Consider the following 19,513-nt stretch of genomic DNA (forward strand, 5'->3'; position numbering starts at 1 on the left):
GTATACCACCCTTCGACCTGAAACCACTATGGACCCTAGATGTAGAGTCGAGTGCCTTATTGCTGATCAAACATTATCCGTAACTGGATGACCATAAAGACAGTTGATGGGTACTCTACGAAGCATGCTGAGGGACATAAGTGACCTAGATGGAATTTGTCCATCCTACGTAACACGATAAATGTCTATGGGCCCAATATTGAACTGGACAAGGATGACACGGTCTATGCCTTGTGTTCAATATAGACATAAGGGAAAAAGGGTAATTCTATACATAAGTATTATCACAAAAGGATTTGTCAGATCACATGACATTTTCGTGTCTTGGGTAGCAGTGATGTGTTGCTAGATACTGCTCACTGTATATTATGTTAAATACGTGATTTAATATAATTGTCAATGCCGCGAAAACCTACAGGGTCACACACAAAAGGACGAATTGATGAGAGATAGAGTAACTAAGGAACACCGTAAGGTACAGTGTACTTAAGTGAATTGTAGAACATCGTAAGGTACGGTGTACTTAAGTAGAATACGAAATATGGTAAGGTACCACACGCTTAAGTGATTTTGGAATATTATAAGATATGGGCCACATACACTTAAGTGGGCTTTTTAGCTTGTAACCCACACAAGTGGTTCTATAAATAAAAGTCTTGTGTAGAAGCATTTGTGAAGTTGCAATTTCGTTTCTCTCTCTCTCTCTCTCTCTCTCTCTCTCTCTCTCTCTCTCTCTCACTCAAATCCTTCATTCGTAGCAGCTAACACTGAGATTGAAGGAATCCATTCGTGTGGACTGAGTAGAGGCGTTATCATCGTTCAAAGTTCGTGATCGCTTCGTAGATCTGCATCAAAGGTTTCAATCGACACAAGAGGTAACGATTCTATCACTGATCATGCCCATTCGTAAGGATCACTAAAGGAGAAAATTTTAAATTTCGCTCCATTATGGATCGTCCTTCTCCTTCAGTGGTATCAGAGCCACTTACAAAACCATACATTTGATAGCTGTTTATTTTCTATATTTTCTATATTAACACGATTAAAAGATAGAATGAATCAAAGAATAAACGAGTAATTAAATTTGGCATCATGTGTGTACGATTTGGATGAGTGATGTTAACTATGCTTCGGAATTCGACGTTAGTATGGTGAAGCAGCGAACATTGATCGCCCATTGGTTACGCAATTGAGATCGATCAAGTTATATATATGATATAAGTAATCCTGATGCAAAATATGGTATATATAATATATTGTTTCTGTTTCGTTCATTCAAACACTTAATGGTTATTTTCATTTGAGCGATCAAAGGTCATTTTCTTTTTTATCCGACATTATTATGGTGAAGCAATGATGTGTTGATCAATCATACTGAATTAACAATCGAGGTGTGTTTGACGGTTTGAAATTGGTGCATTAGGGTTAATGACGGCACAAGGGTTGTGATATCAAAGAGTTATGCGATTAGGGTTGTGACTGTACAAGAGTTGTGCTTTAAAGTATCAAGTGTTGATGTGAAAAACGATGTCGATTTCAAATGAATTGTTCATTAAAATTTGAGTCGGGGCGCTTCCCCCTTGACCCCCGTCCGCTGAACGGTCAGCGGAACCACTGTCCGCTGACCGGGCAGCGGAACCCCCAACTAACTCTGCGTAGTAAGATCGGTCGCCGAAATTTAATTTGGTTTTAATTAATTAACAGAATTTAAATTAATAATAATAATGTGTTTATTATTATTGTCTTGTGGTGATCGGTGATGACCTTAGTTTTCCTTTATTTTGTTTTGGGATTTTAAAATACGACCTGCGTGTCGTGTCTCTCTTTTAATCTCTTAATGTAACTTCTTTTCTTATCTCACTCCCTCGTATGTAAAACGAGTTTCTTTTATGTAATGTAATGTTATGAAGAAAGAGAAGAATTCAATATCAAAGAAGGATAACCTTGAAGATCTTGCTTGGAGAAGCTTAGTGTAAGAACAAAAATAGTTCTACAACATGTAGCACCTCAAATTTGCACCCATCATTTTGTACATTCATTTCGTATTAGGTCATTAACATAACATGGTCCACTGCATAACATTGCATTATCCATTTGCCCAAGTGCAAGCTCAGCTGATGAATTAGGTCAAACTAATCAGGAGAATCAGTCAAACCAGCAAGCATGTGCTATTTTCATTGGGACAAAGCCCTAGTATTGATTTATCAAGTTCATATGGTCTAAGGATCATTGTGAAGTGATTTGGACAAATATTGGATGCTCAGAAGTCATCGGTCAAGCTGAATTTCAGCTGGGACCATAGAAAGTCAACTGTGGTCAACTGTGGTCAACTGTGCCTGATTTTATGGGTTGGAAAGTGTGAGATGGTTTGAAAGGCCTCATTCATATCCATACAAGTCTCATTTGACATATCAAAGACCAAGGTTGAAGATTTGGAGGTCAGACAAGAAGTTTCCTAAAATGGCAGGTGACCTGTAATTTCAGCTGCCCAAAATGGAAAGTTTTTCTCCCCAAAATTACTTCATCATACAAGCTTCAAATGGAATTTTGTCCAACATGAAAGTTGAAGATCTTGATCTCACCATTCCAAAAAGTCCAAGAACTTGAAATTCCCATGTGTGGTTAGCAAGATATGGTCAAATCAATTTCAGAAAATGCCCGAATTCAAAGTGGCATAACTCTCACATGGAATGGCCAAATTGGATGGTTTTTCTTTGAGCAAACCAAATTTGATGTGTACTTTCATAATCCATCATCACATTTTGCCAAAAGCCTTCACACAAAAAGGCCATTTTTCAAGTGCACTAATTAAAATCCAAGGGCAAAATGGTCCAACTTTCAAATTACTTGGAATTTTGGCATGGGACTTTTTGCAACACCTTCCAAATATCATTTGTGACTTGTTTGAACCAAGCTTGGACAGAAAAATGAGCTGCATCATGAAGGGCATTTTGGCCACACACTTGAAAAATACACTTAACACTAATCTTTCCATTATGCTTAATCATGATTAATTTTGGATTAATGGATTAGTATATAATGTTAATTGTAACTGTAATCACTAATCACTAATCATTTTCTTCAGATCAAAACAGAAAAATTTCACAATTCTCTCACTTTTTCCACTTTGAACTTTCACATTTTTTTCAAAATTCATCAAGATTCTCTCCATCTTTTGGTGTTTTCTCTTGTTGATCTTCATGTGCAGGTGATGTTGAAGTTCTGTTTGTAGCAAATTGAAGCAAAAACCGTCCAAAACTCCAACTGTGCAAAGCTTCTCCTTCAATGGCAGTTGGCAAGATCCATTGATTCGTGCACTCTCGAGCTAAACAATCATCACCAATCATCTTCCTGATCAATATTCTCCATCTGTTTCACATCAATCGGAGCTGAATCGCGCGGATTTCACACGGCACCGTCGAGAAGGTAAGAATTCGAATCCTTTAATCCATGAAATCTTGATATGCGTCTCGTAGATCTTGCAACGTAGAGTAGATTGCAGCTTGAATCACGAAATTTCGTTGAGTATTGAATGAGAAATCTGGATTAGAACATTTAGACGCAAAACTTTCTTGGATCGAATCTCTTTCTGTGTTAAATGTTTGATGAAATTGAATGGATATTGTTGATGTACGTTGCGTGCTGATTCCAATGGTGTATAGTTTGTATGTTTTCGTGCAAAAAAGTTCAAGATGAATGCCGGTAGTGATGAACAGTGACGGTGGTTGCTGGAAATCGCGTGTAGATCCGTCACTCTCACCTGGCCATTTCGAAACCTGTTTCCCGCTCAGCTCCACCAATCACACAGTGCCACGCAATTTAATAACACGCAGCGTTTTTGGCAAGGACGTGGTATTTACGGAAATGCCACTCGTCACATATTAAATCCATTTAATTCATTAGAAACTTAAAAAAATATTTCAATAAATTCACAAAACTTACAAAAATCACATAAAATCCATTTTTAATCCAAATTTAGTGGGAGTTTTTTTGTTAGATTCATGATTTTGTCTAGAATTTTATAGGTATGATAGCTCAAGTTGTGCTTGGTGGATTTTTGACTTTGCCTATTGATCTTGTTCATGTGTATATTTTGTGTATGTTTTACCATTTTTAACATGAAATGATCATGCATTATCCAAATTGAATGAAATTTCACATGCTTGTTCTTGACTCCTTTCTGGTTATTTTGATGTATAGTTTGTGAATTTTGGATCTCTGGTTTGGTATTTATGATGTGTGCAAGTTGAGTGTGACAATTTGTGTCACACTAGGTTAGGTCAATTTCATGGATTTATTTGACATGCCTAGGCTTTTCCAATTGATCTCAAATTTTGCATGCTGTGTCTTGTATATGTCTAGTTTCACCATGAATTTTTGCATGAATTGTTGATTCATTTTACATTTAATTGAGATTTTTGTTTGCTGTTTAGCATTTTTTGGTCTTTGTTTGACTAGTTGTTTTCCATGTCTCATGAAATGCTCATACTATATCATATGAATGTGAAATTTGATGGAGTGATTCATAACATGTTTAGGTGTAGTTTGGATTTGGTCCCATCCATTTCTTAATTGTTTTCACTGTTTGGCATTTGATTGAAGTTGATGCTCATTTTGCTACCATGTGTTGACTTGTTTGGACTTCTGCTGATTTTATGATTTTCATTGACCTACTTCCTGTTGTCCAAATGGCATGAAAATTGATATGTAGTTCATTGGATGTGTCCTGTTTATGCTGAAATTTTTGTGGAATTTATTGAGCTGTTTAGGTATTTGTTTGAGTGATATCATTCTGTTTGCTCATATATGATTCACATTTGCCTAGTTTGACTTAAATTGTGCATGAAATTAATTTGGTGTATAGTTTAGACATGAGACCAATTGGATTCTCTTTGTATGTGATTAATGTTGATGTTGATCATGTTTCACTTGCTGTTTTGACTTTTTTCCTTCTTTTTGACCCTAGGCTTGTCCTAGTGGTCTTGTATCTCATGTTTGAATGTGATTTTCAGGTTAAGAGGCAAAATACCTTAAGGAGGTGGATTCACTCTTGATTGAGATGTCATTTGACATTGTACACTAACTTGTTTGGTTTTGTAGGATGTTTGGCTTTTGAGTTGCTTGCACTTTGGTGCATTGGATGGTGTTTGTCTGTTTATAGCTAATTGTGAACCATTTGCTGTTTAGTTGTGTGATTGGTATACTGATGATATTTGACTGATTTCAGGTACCCTTAGTTGCTCAGTTCTTTTAAGAACTTGTATTGCTTTGCTTTGCTTGATAAGCAATTTGCACTGAGGTATAACATTCTTGTCTCCATGTAGTCTGGAAGACCTGGCCTGTTACTTGGCCAGGCACCTGTCTGAAGTCCTCCTTAAGAGGCGATGTTTGTGATTGTTTACTTTTGTCCCCAAGCAGGTAAAGACCTCTATGAGGCAATTGGCGGAACCCAAGGGATATGCAATCTATCCCCCGCTATTCTGTTGAGTCGTCCCTCTGCTCACACCACTGTGTTGATGCATTGGGACACTAACCCAAGATCTTGTACATTGTACAGTTGAGTCTGTGTCTTGAGTGTAGAAGGGTTCCCACATTCTGAACCCACGCTCCTTTGTCTGAAGCTCTCCCTGACCAGGGATAAGAGCTGTGAAGTCTTATCTTCACTCTCCTCTCATCAGCTTCACCTTAGCCCCTCAATGGCAAGGTTAAGAGCTAACACCACCCCTGTACAGATGACTTGCTCTTGCAGTCTCACCCTTTGATTGAGCCCCTTTTGTGTGCATATAGCGTGTGCTACTTGTGAATGCTTGATTTGCTGTTTACTTGTGTTGAATAGGATAGGCTTGCTTCCTGTGCAAGTTAGCTAGAAACCTTGACTTAGGGACAATCTCGCATGATAACATCTAGGCTCGAGTTAGTCTCCCTAGTTGTGTTTCCCTCTGTCATCTGGTTAGGCTAGTCCTGTGTCCCTCCGTAGGGGAACTACGTCGCCCTGATCCTCATACCAGATGAGGTACGTAGGCAGGAGATGAGCAGATCTCTCCGGGCGCCTGTGTCTTTGTTTTGTGTGTGTTCTGGTTCGGATGCTGATGTAAGTCCAGTGATTGGTATTCAGGCTCCACGTTTGCCTTTGCCTGTGTTTGTTTGTGTGCGTCTTAGCCGAGCTACGGATGCTCTGATTCTCCTTCGTCCAAAGGAGATACGTATGCATAGGATGCGACATCCTAGCGAGCATGTGTCGTTTCCCCAGTCCGAACTACTTAGACTCTGATGTCTATGCTTGATAGACTAAGTAGGCCCAGGATGCAATATCCTGCCGAGTCAGTTTTGTTTGTTTCTTGTGTCTCTTTCAGCCAGTGTGTGTGTTTGTTTGAGCAGCGTTTAGCAACCATTTTCCTTCCTATTGTGCGTGGATCCCGTCGAGTACGACGGATGCGTAGGGGTGCTAATACCTTCCCTTCGCATAACTGACTCCCGATCCCATTCTCTTTGGTCGCGAGACCATGCTTTTTCCAGGTTTACTCTGAGCGTTTCCTTTCCCTCTTTTGGGATAAATAACGCACGGTGGCGGCTCTGTTGTTCTTGTTTTCCCGCCGGTTTTTCGCGTAATGCGACAGCTGGCGACTCTGCTGGGGACATAGAGAAGTTAACCTCTTGCTGGTCCATCTTCCCTAAGCGAGTCTCTCCTAGCGCTCTCTAGGTTAGGGTTTTGGTTGCTGTTTGCTGTTATTTATTGCATTCATTGTTTATTATTTGCATTTATTGTTTGCATTAATGTTTGCATTCATTCATATTCATCTGCTGGTTGTGCTGTGTTCTCTCTGTTTGGGGTGGGAGTTACTCGAGGTAAAAGGCCCAATACCCAGGCTATGAGTGAAATCTAGGAAACCTAGGAATAGAGTGATTCATGGGAAGCGGGTGGTATGCGCCACTTAGCGGAACATTGATATCACGAGCAGTTCAGACTCTGATGGGGTATTATCGGTGCATACGTCGGGTGTGCACAGGATGATATTCTTGAAAGGGTTGTTTATCCTGCGTTTCTCTCGACCTTACCCTGGCCTAGATGACACCCGTGAGTGGGAAGGGATGATTATTACAGGTACTGTTGCTGACTTGTTGGTGACTGGTTGGTGACTCTTGGTACTGATGATGATGGTGAAGTATGGACATTTATTTCTGGGACGCTGGAGTTCTGTCCGTGGTTTATCAGCGGGTTCCGTTTATTTCGGATCCCCGGGTTGAATTTGAGAGTACCTGTTCAGAGGATCTGGCTGTCATCCGTTCAGTGGATGTTCCTGTGATAATAGTGATGTAATCTCCAGTTCCGTTTATTTCGGAACTCCCCAAGTCGGATTTATGGTGACTCAGTTGACTGGGACTGGTTCAGAGAATGGGTCTTCAGATGACTTGGTGGCGCAGTGACTTGCATTCATGCATTTGCATCATCCCATTTTGCATTCATCTGCATTCAACCCATGTCGATCCGTACTCAGGGTCCATTGTTGATTGAGATTCTGGTTGAGAGACATCCAGATGTCAGATTGTTATTGATGAAAAATTATCTGTCTCAGTGATGCTAGAATCAAAGGACAGATATTCCGGGTACGGGTAGACACTGCATGCGTGAGTGATACTAACCCATTTGCTGTTTTGTAGGTATCAACTAGTGTGCATAGCTCGTCTGCTCAGACATCCTGCTAGGGGGCAACAAATCCGAACTGATGGATCCTCCCAACGCCGATATCCTCGAACTGAAAGAGATGGTGAGAGATTTGTTCAGTGTTGTGCAAGGGCTTGCCTTGGGGCAGAAAGCCATGGCTGAGCGATTGGAAAAGATTGAGAAGTGGCTGATGGTGGAGGAAGTTCAAGGAAAAGCTCCATCATCCGAAGTGACAAATCCCTCAGACTCTGTAGCAAAGAAACTCTCTGACAGTGGTCCGCTCAAAAAAGAGGTTGAGTCAAGCGGTGTGCCATCAAAGAAAGAACGCAGTAAGGATCGTTATCATCCTTATGCTGCTGCTGTAACCGCTCCTGTTGGTAATCCACCTATACCACAGCAACAACCACTACCTCAACAGAAGGCGACGAGAGTTAGGAGCCAGATGAAGAAGAAAAAGGAGGAGCGTCAGTTCGAGGAACCACCTGTGACCTACACCCTTTTGTTCAGGAGATTGAGGGATTTGGGGTTAGTCCGGCCAAGGATTTTGACTCCCGTAGCACAACAGAAGAGGCCTGCACACTATGATGAGAATGCCAGGTGTGAGTTCCATTCTGGGGCACCCGGGCACAGTGTTGAGGGTTGTAGGGCTTTCAAGCATGTCATCCAGGACATGGTGGACTCCAAGATCATCAGCTTGGCACAGATCATGGATGGGGATGTCAACCCTGTACCCAGGAAGGGTCCTGTAAAGATGAAGATGGTGAAAAAGGTCAAGAAAGGAATGGGGGTGACTGAGGAAGATCGGTTAAAAGTACCAATGTCTGTGGTCCCAAAACCCCTGATGCAGGATGGAGCTTTCCCTGTTGTTGATGATTGTTGTGCGGCCGTCACCACAGAGGGGTGTGCATTGATGAGAGATACAACCCAGAAGACGATGGAAGTGGAAATGGATAGTGAAAAAGTTGAAACACCCAGTCAAGCAATTAAAACCATCAAGGTAGAGAATGTTGTTGTTATTGGGAAAGAGAAGACGCTGTCCATTTCTTCTTATAAGCAAGCTCTAGAGGTGGTGAAGAACAAAGAGGCCCGAGGTTGGGGAAGGATCATTGACATAGTGGTGAAGGCAGACATGTTTGGGATTGGTTATCCAGATCAAGAGTCGTCTAGACCAAACAGAGGACGTCGTCCACCGTACATCTTTGTCAGTGCAGGAATGCTGAATTCTGATCATGCTTGTTCAGTGAGTGAAGAGATCGACCGCGACCGCGAGCTAGAGCTGTGGATAAAGTCGTGCGTACCAGGCACTTGGAAGGCCTCCAAAAGCATCATTGTCGCTCATCCGGAAGAGTAGTTTTTCTGTGTTAATTTTGTTTGCATGAAAGCCATACGTTTTGCCCGAAACGTACTGGTCCATTGTAAGGGCCACCTCATGTGTTTCATTTTGCAAACATTTTGCATCAGTAATAAATGGATGTTTTTGTGATTAAAAAGCGGTGTTCCCTATTTTTCATTTTTTGCAGTTTTAAAAAATAAAGATGGCAATGTTTTTCGTTTTTCTTTTGAACTTGTCTCGTTCCAACCACAAAGGTGACCATTCTCCTGATCTCATCGATAACAATTTGGTTACCCCTCTATATGACTTCGACAGTCCAAGCTATCATGCCGAAGAAGAAGGCGAAGAAGATTGTGATCTGCTGGAATTAGCCAGGTTGTTGAAACAAGAGGAGAAGGTGATTCAACCGCACGAGGAGCGAGGCAAGATAGTAATCCCAAGTACCGCCGAGGTCAGAAGGGAAATGGAAGTTGAGGCCGCTTCAGAGGCAAGTCAAGAACAGAATGGTAGCCCTGTTGAAAGAGCAGGTTGATATCTTCACCTGGTTGCATCAAGGTACACCAGGGTGGAATACCCATGTTGTGGGGCACGAGCTACCATCGAGAGAAGACTATCCTCTAGTGAAGAAGAAGGTCGGTGCCACGGATCAAAGGTCTGCGGTGACTTTGTTTCATGATATGACTCATCGTGAAAGCAAATGCCATGTTGATGACATGATGGCAAAGTCCCAAGCAGAAGAGGGGCACCCGGTGGACTTGATCAAGTTGTTTGACCGGTTGAGATAACTCATACTGTTGAGTCTAAGTCAGTGCACTTATGGAGTGCTGTCCGGTGAGCTGCCGAGGCTTGTTGTGGGCAAATCAGAGGAATCGAGGTCGATCCTGCGAAAAAAAAGAAGAAAAAAAAATAGAGAAAAAAAACAATACAAGAAACGCCTGAGCCGAAAAAAAAAAGAAATCAAATGGTCAGGTGGAATGATGACTGCCAAGGGGCATGGAAAAAGAATAAGTTGCAGGAACCTCTGATTCTGGTACTTGACAGCCCTCGAGGGGTCTATGAGGTGTATTGGGTCAGCATGACGTGTCTTGTCGAAAAGAGCATGCAATCTACCTAAGCAAAAAGTTTATCGACTGTGAAATAATACACTCACTGTTCGAGAAAACTTGATGTACTTTGGCATAGGCTGCTCGCCGACTGAGATAGTATGCTGGTTCATACCACCTTGTGGATGTCCAAAATGGATCTGATCAAGTATGTGCTTGAGGAGATAACATTGAACGGACGGGTTGCGAGAGGGCAAATGGTGTCGACTGAATACGATATTCGGTATACCTCCCAGAAAGCAATCAAGAAGAGGGTATTGTATGGTTATCTCGCCCAACAACCCATCGATGATTCTCGACCAAGGAAGATTGAAGTCCCTGATGAGGACATCTCGAGGTACTCAAATCGAAAGATTGAGAGTGACCGATCCCGGAGGAGGGGCCTGACCCTGAATCCGAACGGATTCTGATGTCTGATGGGGAGAGTTTAAAGTGAATGAGCTAGTGCTTCCCCGATAACAGTTGAAAGCACCAACGATGGGGGCTGAGTACGAAGTTGGTATCCTGAGTGTCGTACTTCGATACGTACATCTACTGGGGCAACACCTTCCTCATTCAGTATGGGATGGAAGTGATATTGCCTGTAGGAGGCTAGATCTCATTGTGGAGAGTCCAGATGGATGAGAAGTTAGAAAAGGATAAGTGGATAAGGACTCGGTATGACGCGTTGAGCCTGATTGAGAAAAGAGTTCGACAGTTAATTGTCATGGGGAAGTTGTACCCAATGAATGAAGCGTGTTGTTAACCGAGAAGTGCGACCTCGTGGGTAGCATGGAAGAGATGTGGTGTTGAAAAGGATCCTTTCTCCTCAACGATCATGGGGAAAGTGGACAAACAAGTTATGAAGGTTCGTTCGTGGTCAAGAAGGCTTTCTCCGACAGAGCCTTGTAATCGATGACCACGAATGATGAAGATTTTCCATTCCCTGTGAATGCGGACGCAGTTAGAAGATACTTCGTGAAAAAGAGACTCGCTGGACAAAAAGAATAAAAGAGTCCAGGCAAAAAAGGGGCATCCCGGCGAACCAAGAAAAAAGAGAAAAGGTTCGGGCAAAAGTTAGGGATAATAAAAAGCTGTACACCCGGCAAGTCGAAAACCCCACAAGGGCGACTGGGGCAAAAAAGGGTATCCCGGTGGACTGAAACCCGAACGGGCGGTCCAGGCAAAAGAGGGATTGAAACAAACAACTGCGTCTAGCATGATCGTTTGAGCTTTAGATGACTCGGCTAATCTCCGACAGAGATCGATCGGAAGCGTCTGGTTCAGAAGGCCGAAGGTGCGGAAAGTCTTGAGGACATGTGAGGTGTAACCGAGTTGGAACCCGATGAGATCACGGTTTCACATTGCCATTAGGATAGATTTCTTCCTTTTGTGCGCAATCACCTCTTTCCAGGGTTTGCCCCCTTTGTGCTCAATTCTGAGCCATTTTTTGTTTCGGTTAATAAAGTGTGTGTTCAGTCAAATAAATTTTGTTTTTGTTTTCATTACCGCTTTGATTACGAAAACATTCGTTTATTTTGATAAAGAATATTTGCATTTCGAAACATAGAGGTCCCTTCCGATGCATGCTTATAAGATTGAAATCTGGAAATCTTATTCGGAAGTTTGAGTGACCAAGATGTTGAAGCGTTGGCACGCCTGGGGCACGCTTTTATCTAACAATCTCTTGTGCAGGTGCTGTTAGGTATCTTCATTCGCTGGCAAGTAGTGATATGAAGCCTGTTGACAGAAGATCCCCACAGAGTCCAACCAGGGGCAAAGGATAGACGAACAATGAAGGGACGGTGAAGGATTACGACGACGATCCCGGAAAGCTAATCAAGAAGACTCTTCAAAGTCTAAAGACTGGAAAGTTTGTATGAATCCCAGGAATTTGATCTTCGTGGGACGGATCAGAAAAGTCCAGAAGAGTCTGGGAGTTCTCAAAAGTGGAAAGTCAACATTGTGGTGGGATGGTGAACACCGGTGTTCGACGAATCGAAGGGCGGCCCGTGTCCAATAGGCCGTATTTCTCCAATGGGTTTGAGAGTGTCATCTCCCTAGCAGATTCGAGATCAGTGCCTCCTCAGCAAGCCTGAAGGTTACCATATCCTCAGCGGAGTTGCGACTGTTTCCCAAGTCTGAAGTTGTCTTCCCAGTAGAGTTTGTGATGATGGTCTTCCCTCAGCGAGGTCCCCCAAGCGGATCGTGTTCAGAGGATCATCCCCAGTAGAGACAAGCATGGGTTGCCTCCCCTAGCAGGGTAATCGCCAAGCAAGTCCGGGTTCGATAGAGGTCATCCCCAGCGAGGTTTGTCTTTCCCCAGCAGGGTGGAAATTGACGTGGTAATGAGATCCTCAGCGCCATTCCTGGAGTTCCCCGGTGTTGTCTCTGGAGGGGACGTATTTTTATGCATCCATCATTTAGACAAGCATAGCATATTGCATCATTAGTGCATAGCATTTCCGTGATCATGGGGCATTGTGTAAAACAAAAAAAAAAACCCATGCATCAACATTGCAAACATGTCCATTAGCCCTAGGCAGTGGTGACCAGCCGAGATTGGGTTGTTGGAAAGAGTTTAGCATCGCGCCATTGGATCGGCTTCAGAGTTGGGTTCCCCAGCATGGTTGAGAGGTTGATGTTTTCTCAGCAAGCGACTCCTTAGTCGAGCGGGTATCCCCAGCAGTACAATTCCCCTAGCAGATGTGGGTGTGTCTGATCTCTCCATGTAGAGTCTACCCCTTAAGCAGAAAGTGTCTACCATTTCCTTCTGTGTTCTCCCCACTGAGTTAGATCCTCGTGGAAGACGGTTGTTTCTGTTCCCTCCCTCACGGGACGGGTTTCCCTATTGAGTTCTTTCCTCATTAGGATGAGTCTTGTTTCAGTCTGCCTTTTGGGATTGATCCTAAATTGGCTCCCCGTTGACTGTTTGTTGGCCTCTACCTGCAAACCGGTAGTTGTAAGTCCTATCGTCGTGGTTTTCTACCTACAAGCCGGTAGTTGTAAAATCCCACTTTCATCCCCTAGCAGAGGTAACCTTTGTGGTTCATTCTGATTGTTGGCGGATTTTTCGGTCTTCTACCTACTACCCGGTAGTTGTAAATCCTTTTTCTCACTCTGTCTCTCAGCAGACTGTTTGTTGGCTTCTACCTACGAACCGGTAGTTGTAAGTCCTATCTTTGTGGTTTTCTACCTACTAGCTGGTAGTATAAAATCCCACGTTCTCTCCTTGTTGTGGAGTTAACCCTCTGTGCTCATCCTAGTTGATGACGGTTTCTGTTCCCGTGGTTTTCTGCCTACAAACCGGTAGATGTAATCCCCTCTTTGCAGTTATCAGTATCCCGTTTGCGGTATTGATATTCTTTTCCCCTCTGTATACTTGCCTTGATCAAGCAGTATTGTCCCCAGTGGGTCTTCCCCTTCCCTTTGGGTATTTGCTCCGAGTTAGCAACTTTATCCCTTTTTGATTGGTCATCTTTTGCATACCTAGTCTGGTACCCCGATGCCTTTCTTTTCGGTCGTTTATCCATTTGACAACCTCCAATCCGGTTATGGATAATCTTCCATGCGAGTATGTTGTCTACGTTTCGACGGCTATAGATAATATGTCTCATGCACTCTCTGGTCAGTCCTTTGATTGTTTTCTCCAGCAGAGTAAGATTCGTATTCCTTGTGGAATCGAATATCCATCCTTTAACAAGTTTGCTTTCGCTCTCTTCAGGATGATGTCGGTCGTTTATCCATCTAACAATCTGCAATCCGGTTATGGATAATCTTCCATGCGAGTGTGTTATCTACGTTTTGACGGCTATAGATAATATGTCTCATGCACTCTTTGGCCAATCTTTTGATTGTTTTCACCATCAGAGTAAGATTCGTATTCCTTTGTGGAATCGAATATCCATCCTTTAACAAGTTTGCTTTCGCTCTCTTCAGGATGATGTCGGTCGTTTATCCATCTAACAACCTGCAATCCGGTTATGGATAATCTTCCATGCGAGTCTATTATCTACGTTTTGACGGCTATATATAATATGTCTCATGCGCTCTTGGGTCGAAGTCGTCCTCCCCAGTCGAGTAAGATTCGTATTCCTTGTGGAATCGGATATCCATCCTTTAACAAGACTGCTTTTCTAGCCCTCTTCAGGATGTTGAGTGTTTTGGAACACAAACCAATTCACGTGTGGTCGGTCACCCGTTTCTACCTACAACCCGGTATCTTTGGTGTTCCTTCCTGTTTGCTCGCTGTAGTGACCTTGTTCCCCAGTGAGATCCCCTGCAAGTGTTTAGCCTTGCCCAGACATGTAGATGTCAGTATCCCGGTAACACCCGCGTGTGTTATTTCTTTGGTGTCGGTAAACACCATCTTTCGGTGATTTCCAGTCATGCGTAGTGTCTGGTCTTCTTTGGTGTCGGTAAACACCATTTTTCGGTGATTTCCAGTCATGCGTAGTGTCTGGTCTTCTTTGGTGTCGGTAAACACCATCTTTCGGTGCTTTCCCAGTCATGCGTAGTGTCTGGTTTGCTTTTGATGTCGGTAAACATCATCTTTCGATGTTCGTAACGTCGTCCTCCTTCCCTAGTGAAGATTTCTCCTCTCCGTTGGTGTCGATAAACGTCGAGTTTTTCCTATGCGTCCGATGACGTCTAGTTGCTTATTCCCCGCAGATCATTTGGTAATGCCAGATGATTCCCCTCAGAGTTTCCTCCTCTCCGTTGGTGTCGATAAACGTCGAGTTTTTCCTAGTCATCCTATGATGTCTAGTTGTACCTTTCCCCAAGTGGATTTACCTCCCCGTTGGTTTCGATAAACGTCGAGTTTTTCTCAGTCGTCCGATGACGTCTGATTGTGTACCCTGTTCCCATTCATTCATTAATGTCTGGTTGATTTCCCAGTCAGAACCCCCAGTAGACGTCCTATTTGGTGTCCGGTTGTGGTCTCCCTTTCGTCCGTTGGCGTCTGGTCGAGTTTTCTCCTTCTCCGTTGGTGTCGATAAACGTTGAGTCTCCCTTTCGTCCGTTGGCGTCTGGTTGAGTTTCCTCCTTCTCCGTTGGTGTCGATAAACGTCGAGCTTCTCCCTTTCGTCCGATGACGTCTGGTCGAGTCTTCCCATTCATCCGATGATGTCTGGTCACCTCTCCGTTGGTCTTGGTAAACGTCGAGTTTTTCCTGGTCGTCCCAGCTGATTCACCTCTCCGTTGGTTTTGGTAAACGTCGAGTTTTTCCCATTACGTCCGCTGACGTATGGTTGTATCCTTTCCTGGTTATCCCCAGTAGAGTTGATTTACCTCTCCGTTGGTCTTGGTAAACGTTGAGTTTTTCCTAGTTGTCCGTTGGCATCTAGTTGAGATTTATGTTCCCCATTCATCGTGTGTCGATGTCTGGATGTGGTTGTTCTTTTGAAGAGAAGATAGAAAAAAAAACAAGAAAAGATTTTCCCAACAGTGTGCAAATTTCTACGGTTCTTGGTATTCAATCCCTGTTTACCCTGAAAGTCTGACAGTCGTTGCTCTCATCCATTCGGGTTCCCAGTTGATTGAATAGGGGCAGCTGTAGCACCTCAAATTTGCACCCATCATTTTGTACATTCATTTCGTATTAGGTCATTAACATAACATGGTCCACTGCATAACATTGCATTATCCATTTGCCCAAGTGCAAGCTCAGCTGATGAATTAGGTCAAACTAATCAGGAGAATCAGTCAAACCAGCAAGCATGTGCTATTTTCATTGGGACAAAGCCCTAGTATTGATTTATCAAGTTCATATGGTCTAAGGATCATTGTGAAGTGATTTGGACAAATATTGGATGCTCAGAAGTCATCGGTCAAGCTGAATTTCAGCTGGGACCATAGAAAGTCAACTGTGGTCAACTGTGGTCAACTGTGCCTGATTTTATGGGTTGGAAAGTGTGAGATGGTTTGAAAGGCCTCATTCATATCCATACAAGTCTCATTTGACATATCAAAGACCAAGGTTGAAGATTTGGAGGTCAGACAAGAAGTTTCCTAAAATGGCAGGTGACCTGTAATTTCAGCTGCCCAAAATGGAAAGTTTTTCTCCCCAAAATTACTTCATCATACAAGCTTCAAATGGAATTTTGTCCAACATGAAAGTTGAAGATCTTGATCTCACCATTCCAAAAAGTCCAAGAACTTGAAATTCCCATGTGTGGTTAGCAAGATATGGTCAAATCAATTTCAGAAAATGCCCGAATTCAAAGTGGCATAACTCTCACATGGAATGGCCAAATTGGATGGTTTTTCTTTGAGCAAACCAAATTTGATGTGTACTTTCATAATCCATCATCACATTTTGCCAAAAGCCTTCACACAAAAAGGCCATTTTTCAAGTGCACTAATTAAAATCCAAGGGCAAAATTGTCCAACTTTCAAATTACTTGGAATTTTGGCATGGGACTTTTTGCAACACCTTCCAAATATCATTTATGACTTGTTTGAACCAAGCTTGGACAGAAAAATGAGCTGCATCATGAAGGGCATTTTGGCCACACACTTGAAAAATACACTTAACACTAATCTTTCCATTATGCTTAATCATGATTAATTTTGGATTAATGGATTAGTATATAATGTTAATTGTAACTGTAATCACTAATCACTAATCATTTTCTTCAGATTAAAACAGAAAAATTTCACAATTCTCTCACTTTTTCCACTTTGAACTTTCACATTTTTTTTCAAAATTCATCAAGATTCTCTCCATCTTTTGGTGTTTTCTCTTGTTGATCTTCATGTGCAGGTGATGTTGAAGTTCTGTTTGTAGCAAATTGAAGCAAAAACCGTCCAAAACTCCAACTGTGCAAAGCTTCTCCTTCAATGGCAGTTGGCAAGATCCATTGATTCGTGCACTCTCGAGCTAAACAATCATCACCAATCATCTTCCTGATCAATATTCTCCATCTGTTTCACATCAATCGGAGCTGAATCGCGCGGATTTCACACGGCACCGTCGAGAAGGTAAGAATTCGAATCCTTTAATCCATGAAATCTTGATATGCGTCTCGTAGATCTTGCAACGTAGAGTAGATTGCAGCTTGAATCACGAAATTTCGTTGAGTATTGAATGAGAAATCTGGATTAGAACATTTAGACGCAAAACTTTCTTGGATCGAATCTCTTTCTGTGTTAAATGTTTGATGAAATTGAATGGATATTGTTGATGTATGTTGCGTGCTGATTCCAACGGTGTATAGTTTGTATGTTTTCGTGCAAAAAAGTTCAAGATGAATGCCGGTAGTGATGAACAGTGACGGTGGTTGCTGGAAATCGCGTGTAGATCCGTCACTCTCACCTGGCCATTTCGAAACCTGTTTCCCGCTCAGCTCCACCAATCACACAGTGCCACGCAATTTAATAACACGCAGCGTTTTTGGGAAGGACGTGGTATTTACGGAAATGCCACTCGTCACATATTAAATCCATTTAATTCATTAGAAACTTAAAAAAATATTTCAATAAATTCACAAAACTTACAAAAATCACATAAAATCCATTTTTAATCCAAATTTAGTGGGAGTTTTTTTGTTAGATTCATGATTTTGTCTAGAATTTTATAGGTATGATAGCTCAAGTTGTGCTTGGTGGATTTTTGACTTTGCCTATTGATCTTGTTCATGTGTATATTTTGTGTATGTTTTACCATTTTTAACATGAAATGATCATGCATTATCCAAATTGAATGAAATTTCACATGCTTGTTCTTGACTCCTTTCTGGTTATTTTGATGTATAGTTTGTGAATTTTGGATCTCTGGTTTGGTAGTTATGATGTGTGCAAGTTGAGTGTGACAATTTGTGTCACACTAGGTTAGGTCAATTTCATGGATTTATTTGACATGCCTAGGCTTTTCCAATTGATCTCAAATTTTGCATGCTGTGTCTTGTATATGTCTAGTTTCACCATGAATTTTTGCATGAATTGTTGATTCATTTTACATTTAATTGAGATTTTTGTTTGCTGTTTAGCATTTTTTGGTCTTTGTTTGACTAGTTGTTTTCCATGTCTCATGAAATGCTCATACTATATCATATGAATGTGAAATTTGATGGAGTGATTCATAACATGTTTAGGTGTAGTTTGGATTTGGTCCCATCCATTTCTTAATTGTTTTCACTGTTTGGCATTTGATTGAAGTTGATGCTCATTTTGCTACCATGTGTTGACTTGTTTGGACTTCTGCTGATTTTATGATTTTCATTGACCTACTTCCTGTTGTCCAAATGGCATGAAAATTGATATGTAGTTCATTGGATGTGTCCTGTTTATGCTGAAATTTTTGTGGAATTTATTGAGCTGTTTAGGTATTTGTTTGAGTGATATCATTCTGTTTGCTCATATATGATTCACATTTGCCTAGTTTGACTTAAATTGTGCATGAAATTAATTTGGTGTATAGTTTAGACATGAGACCAATTGGATTCTCTTTGTATGTGATTAATGTTGATGTTGATCATGTTTCACTTGCTGTTTTGACTTTTTTCCTTCTTTTTGACCCTAGGCTTGTCCTAGTGGTCTTGTATCTCATGTTTGAATGTGATTTTCAGGTTAAGAGGCAAAATACCTTAAGGAGGTGGATTCACTCTTGATTGAGATGTCATTTGACATTGTACACTAACTTGTTTGGTTTTGTAGGATGTTTGGCTTTTGAGTTGCTTGCACTTTGGTGCATTGGATGGTGTTTGTCTGTTTATAGCTAATTGTGAACCATTTGCTGTTTAGTTGTGTGATTGGTATACTGATGATATTTGACTGATTTCAGGTACCCTTAGTTGCTCAGTTCTTTTAAGAACTTGTATTGCTTTGCTTTGCTTGATAAGCAATTTGCACTGAGGTATAACATTCTTGTCTCCATGTAGTCTGGAAGACCTGGCCTGTTACTTGGCCAGGCACCTGTCTGAAGTCCTCCTTAAGAGGCGATGTTTGTGATTGTTTACTTTTGTCCCCAAGCAGGTAAAGACCTCTATGAGGCAATTGGCGGAACCCAAGGGATATGCAATCTATCCCCCGCTATTCTGTTGAGTCGTCCCTCTGCTCACACCACTGTGTTGATGCATTGGGACACTAACCCAAGATCTTGTACATTGTACAGTTGAGTCTGTGTCTTGAGTGTAGAAGGGTTCCCACATTCTGAACCCACGCTCCTTTGTCTGAAGCTCTCCCTGACCAGGGATAAGAGCTGTGAAGTCTTATCTTCACTCTCCTCTCATCAGCTTCACCTTAGCCCCTCAATGGCAAGGTTAAGAGCTAACACCACCCCTGTACAGATGACTTGCTCTTGCAGTCTCACCCTTTGATTGAGCCCCTTTTGTGTGCATATAGCGTGTGCTACTTGTGAATGCTTGATTTGCTGTTTACTTGTGTTGAATAGGATAGGCTTGCTTCCTGTGCAAGTTAGCTAGAAACCTTGAC

Source organism: Lathyrus oleraceus, chromosome 2 (assembly GCF_024323335.1).
Source record: "Lathyrus oleraceus cultivar Zhongwan6 chromosome 2, CAAS_Psat_ZW6_1.0, whole genome shotgun sequence".
In the NCBI taxonomy this organism is placed as follows: Eukaryota; Viridiplantae; Streptophyta; class Magnoliopsida; order Fabales; family Fabaceae; genus Lathyrus; species Lathyrus oleraceus.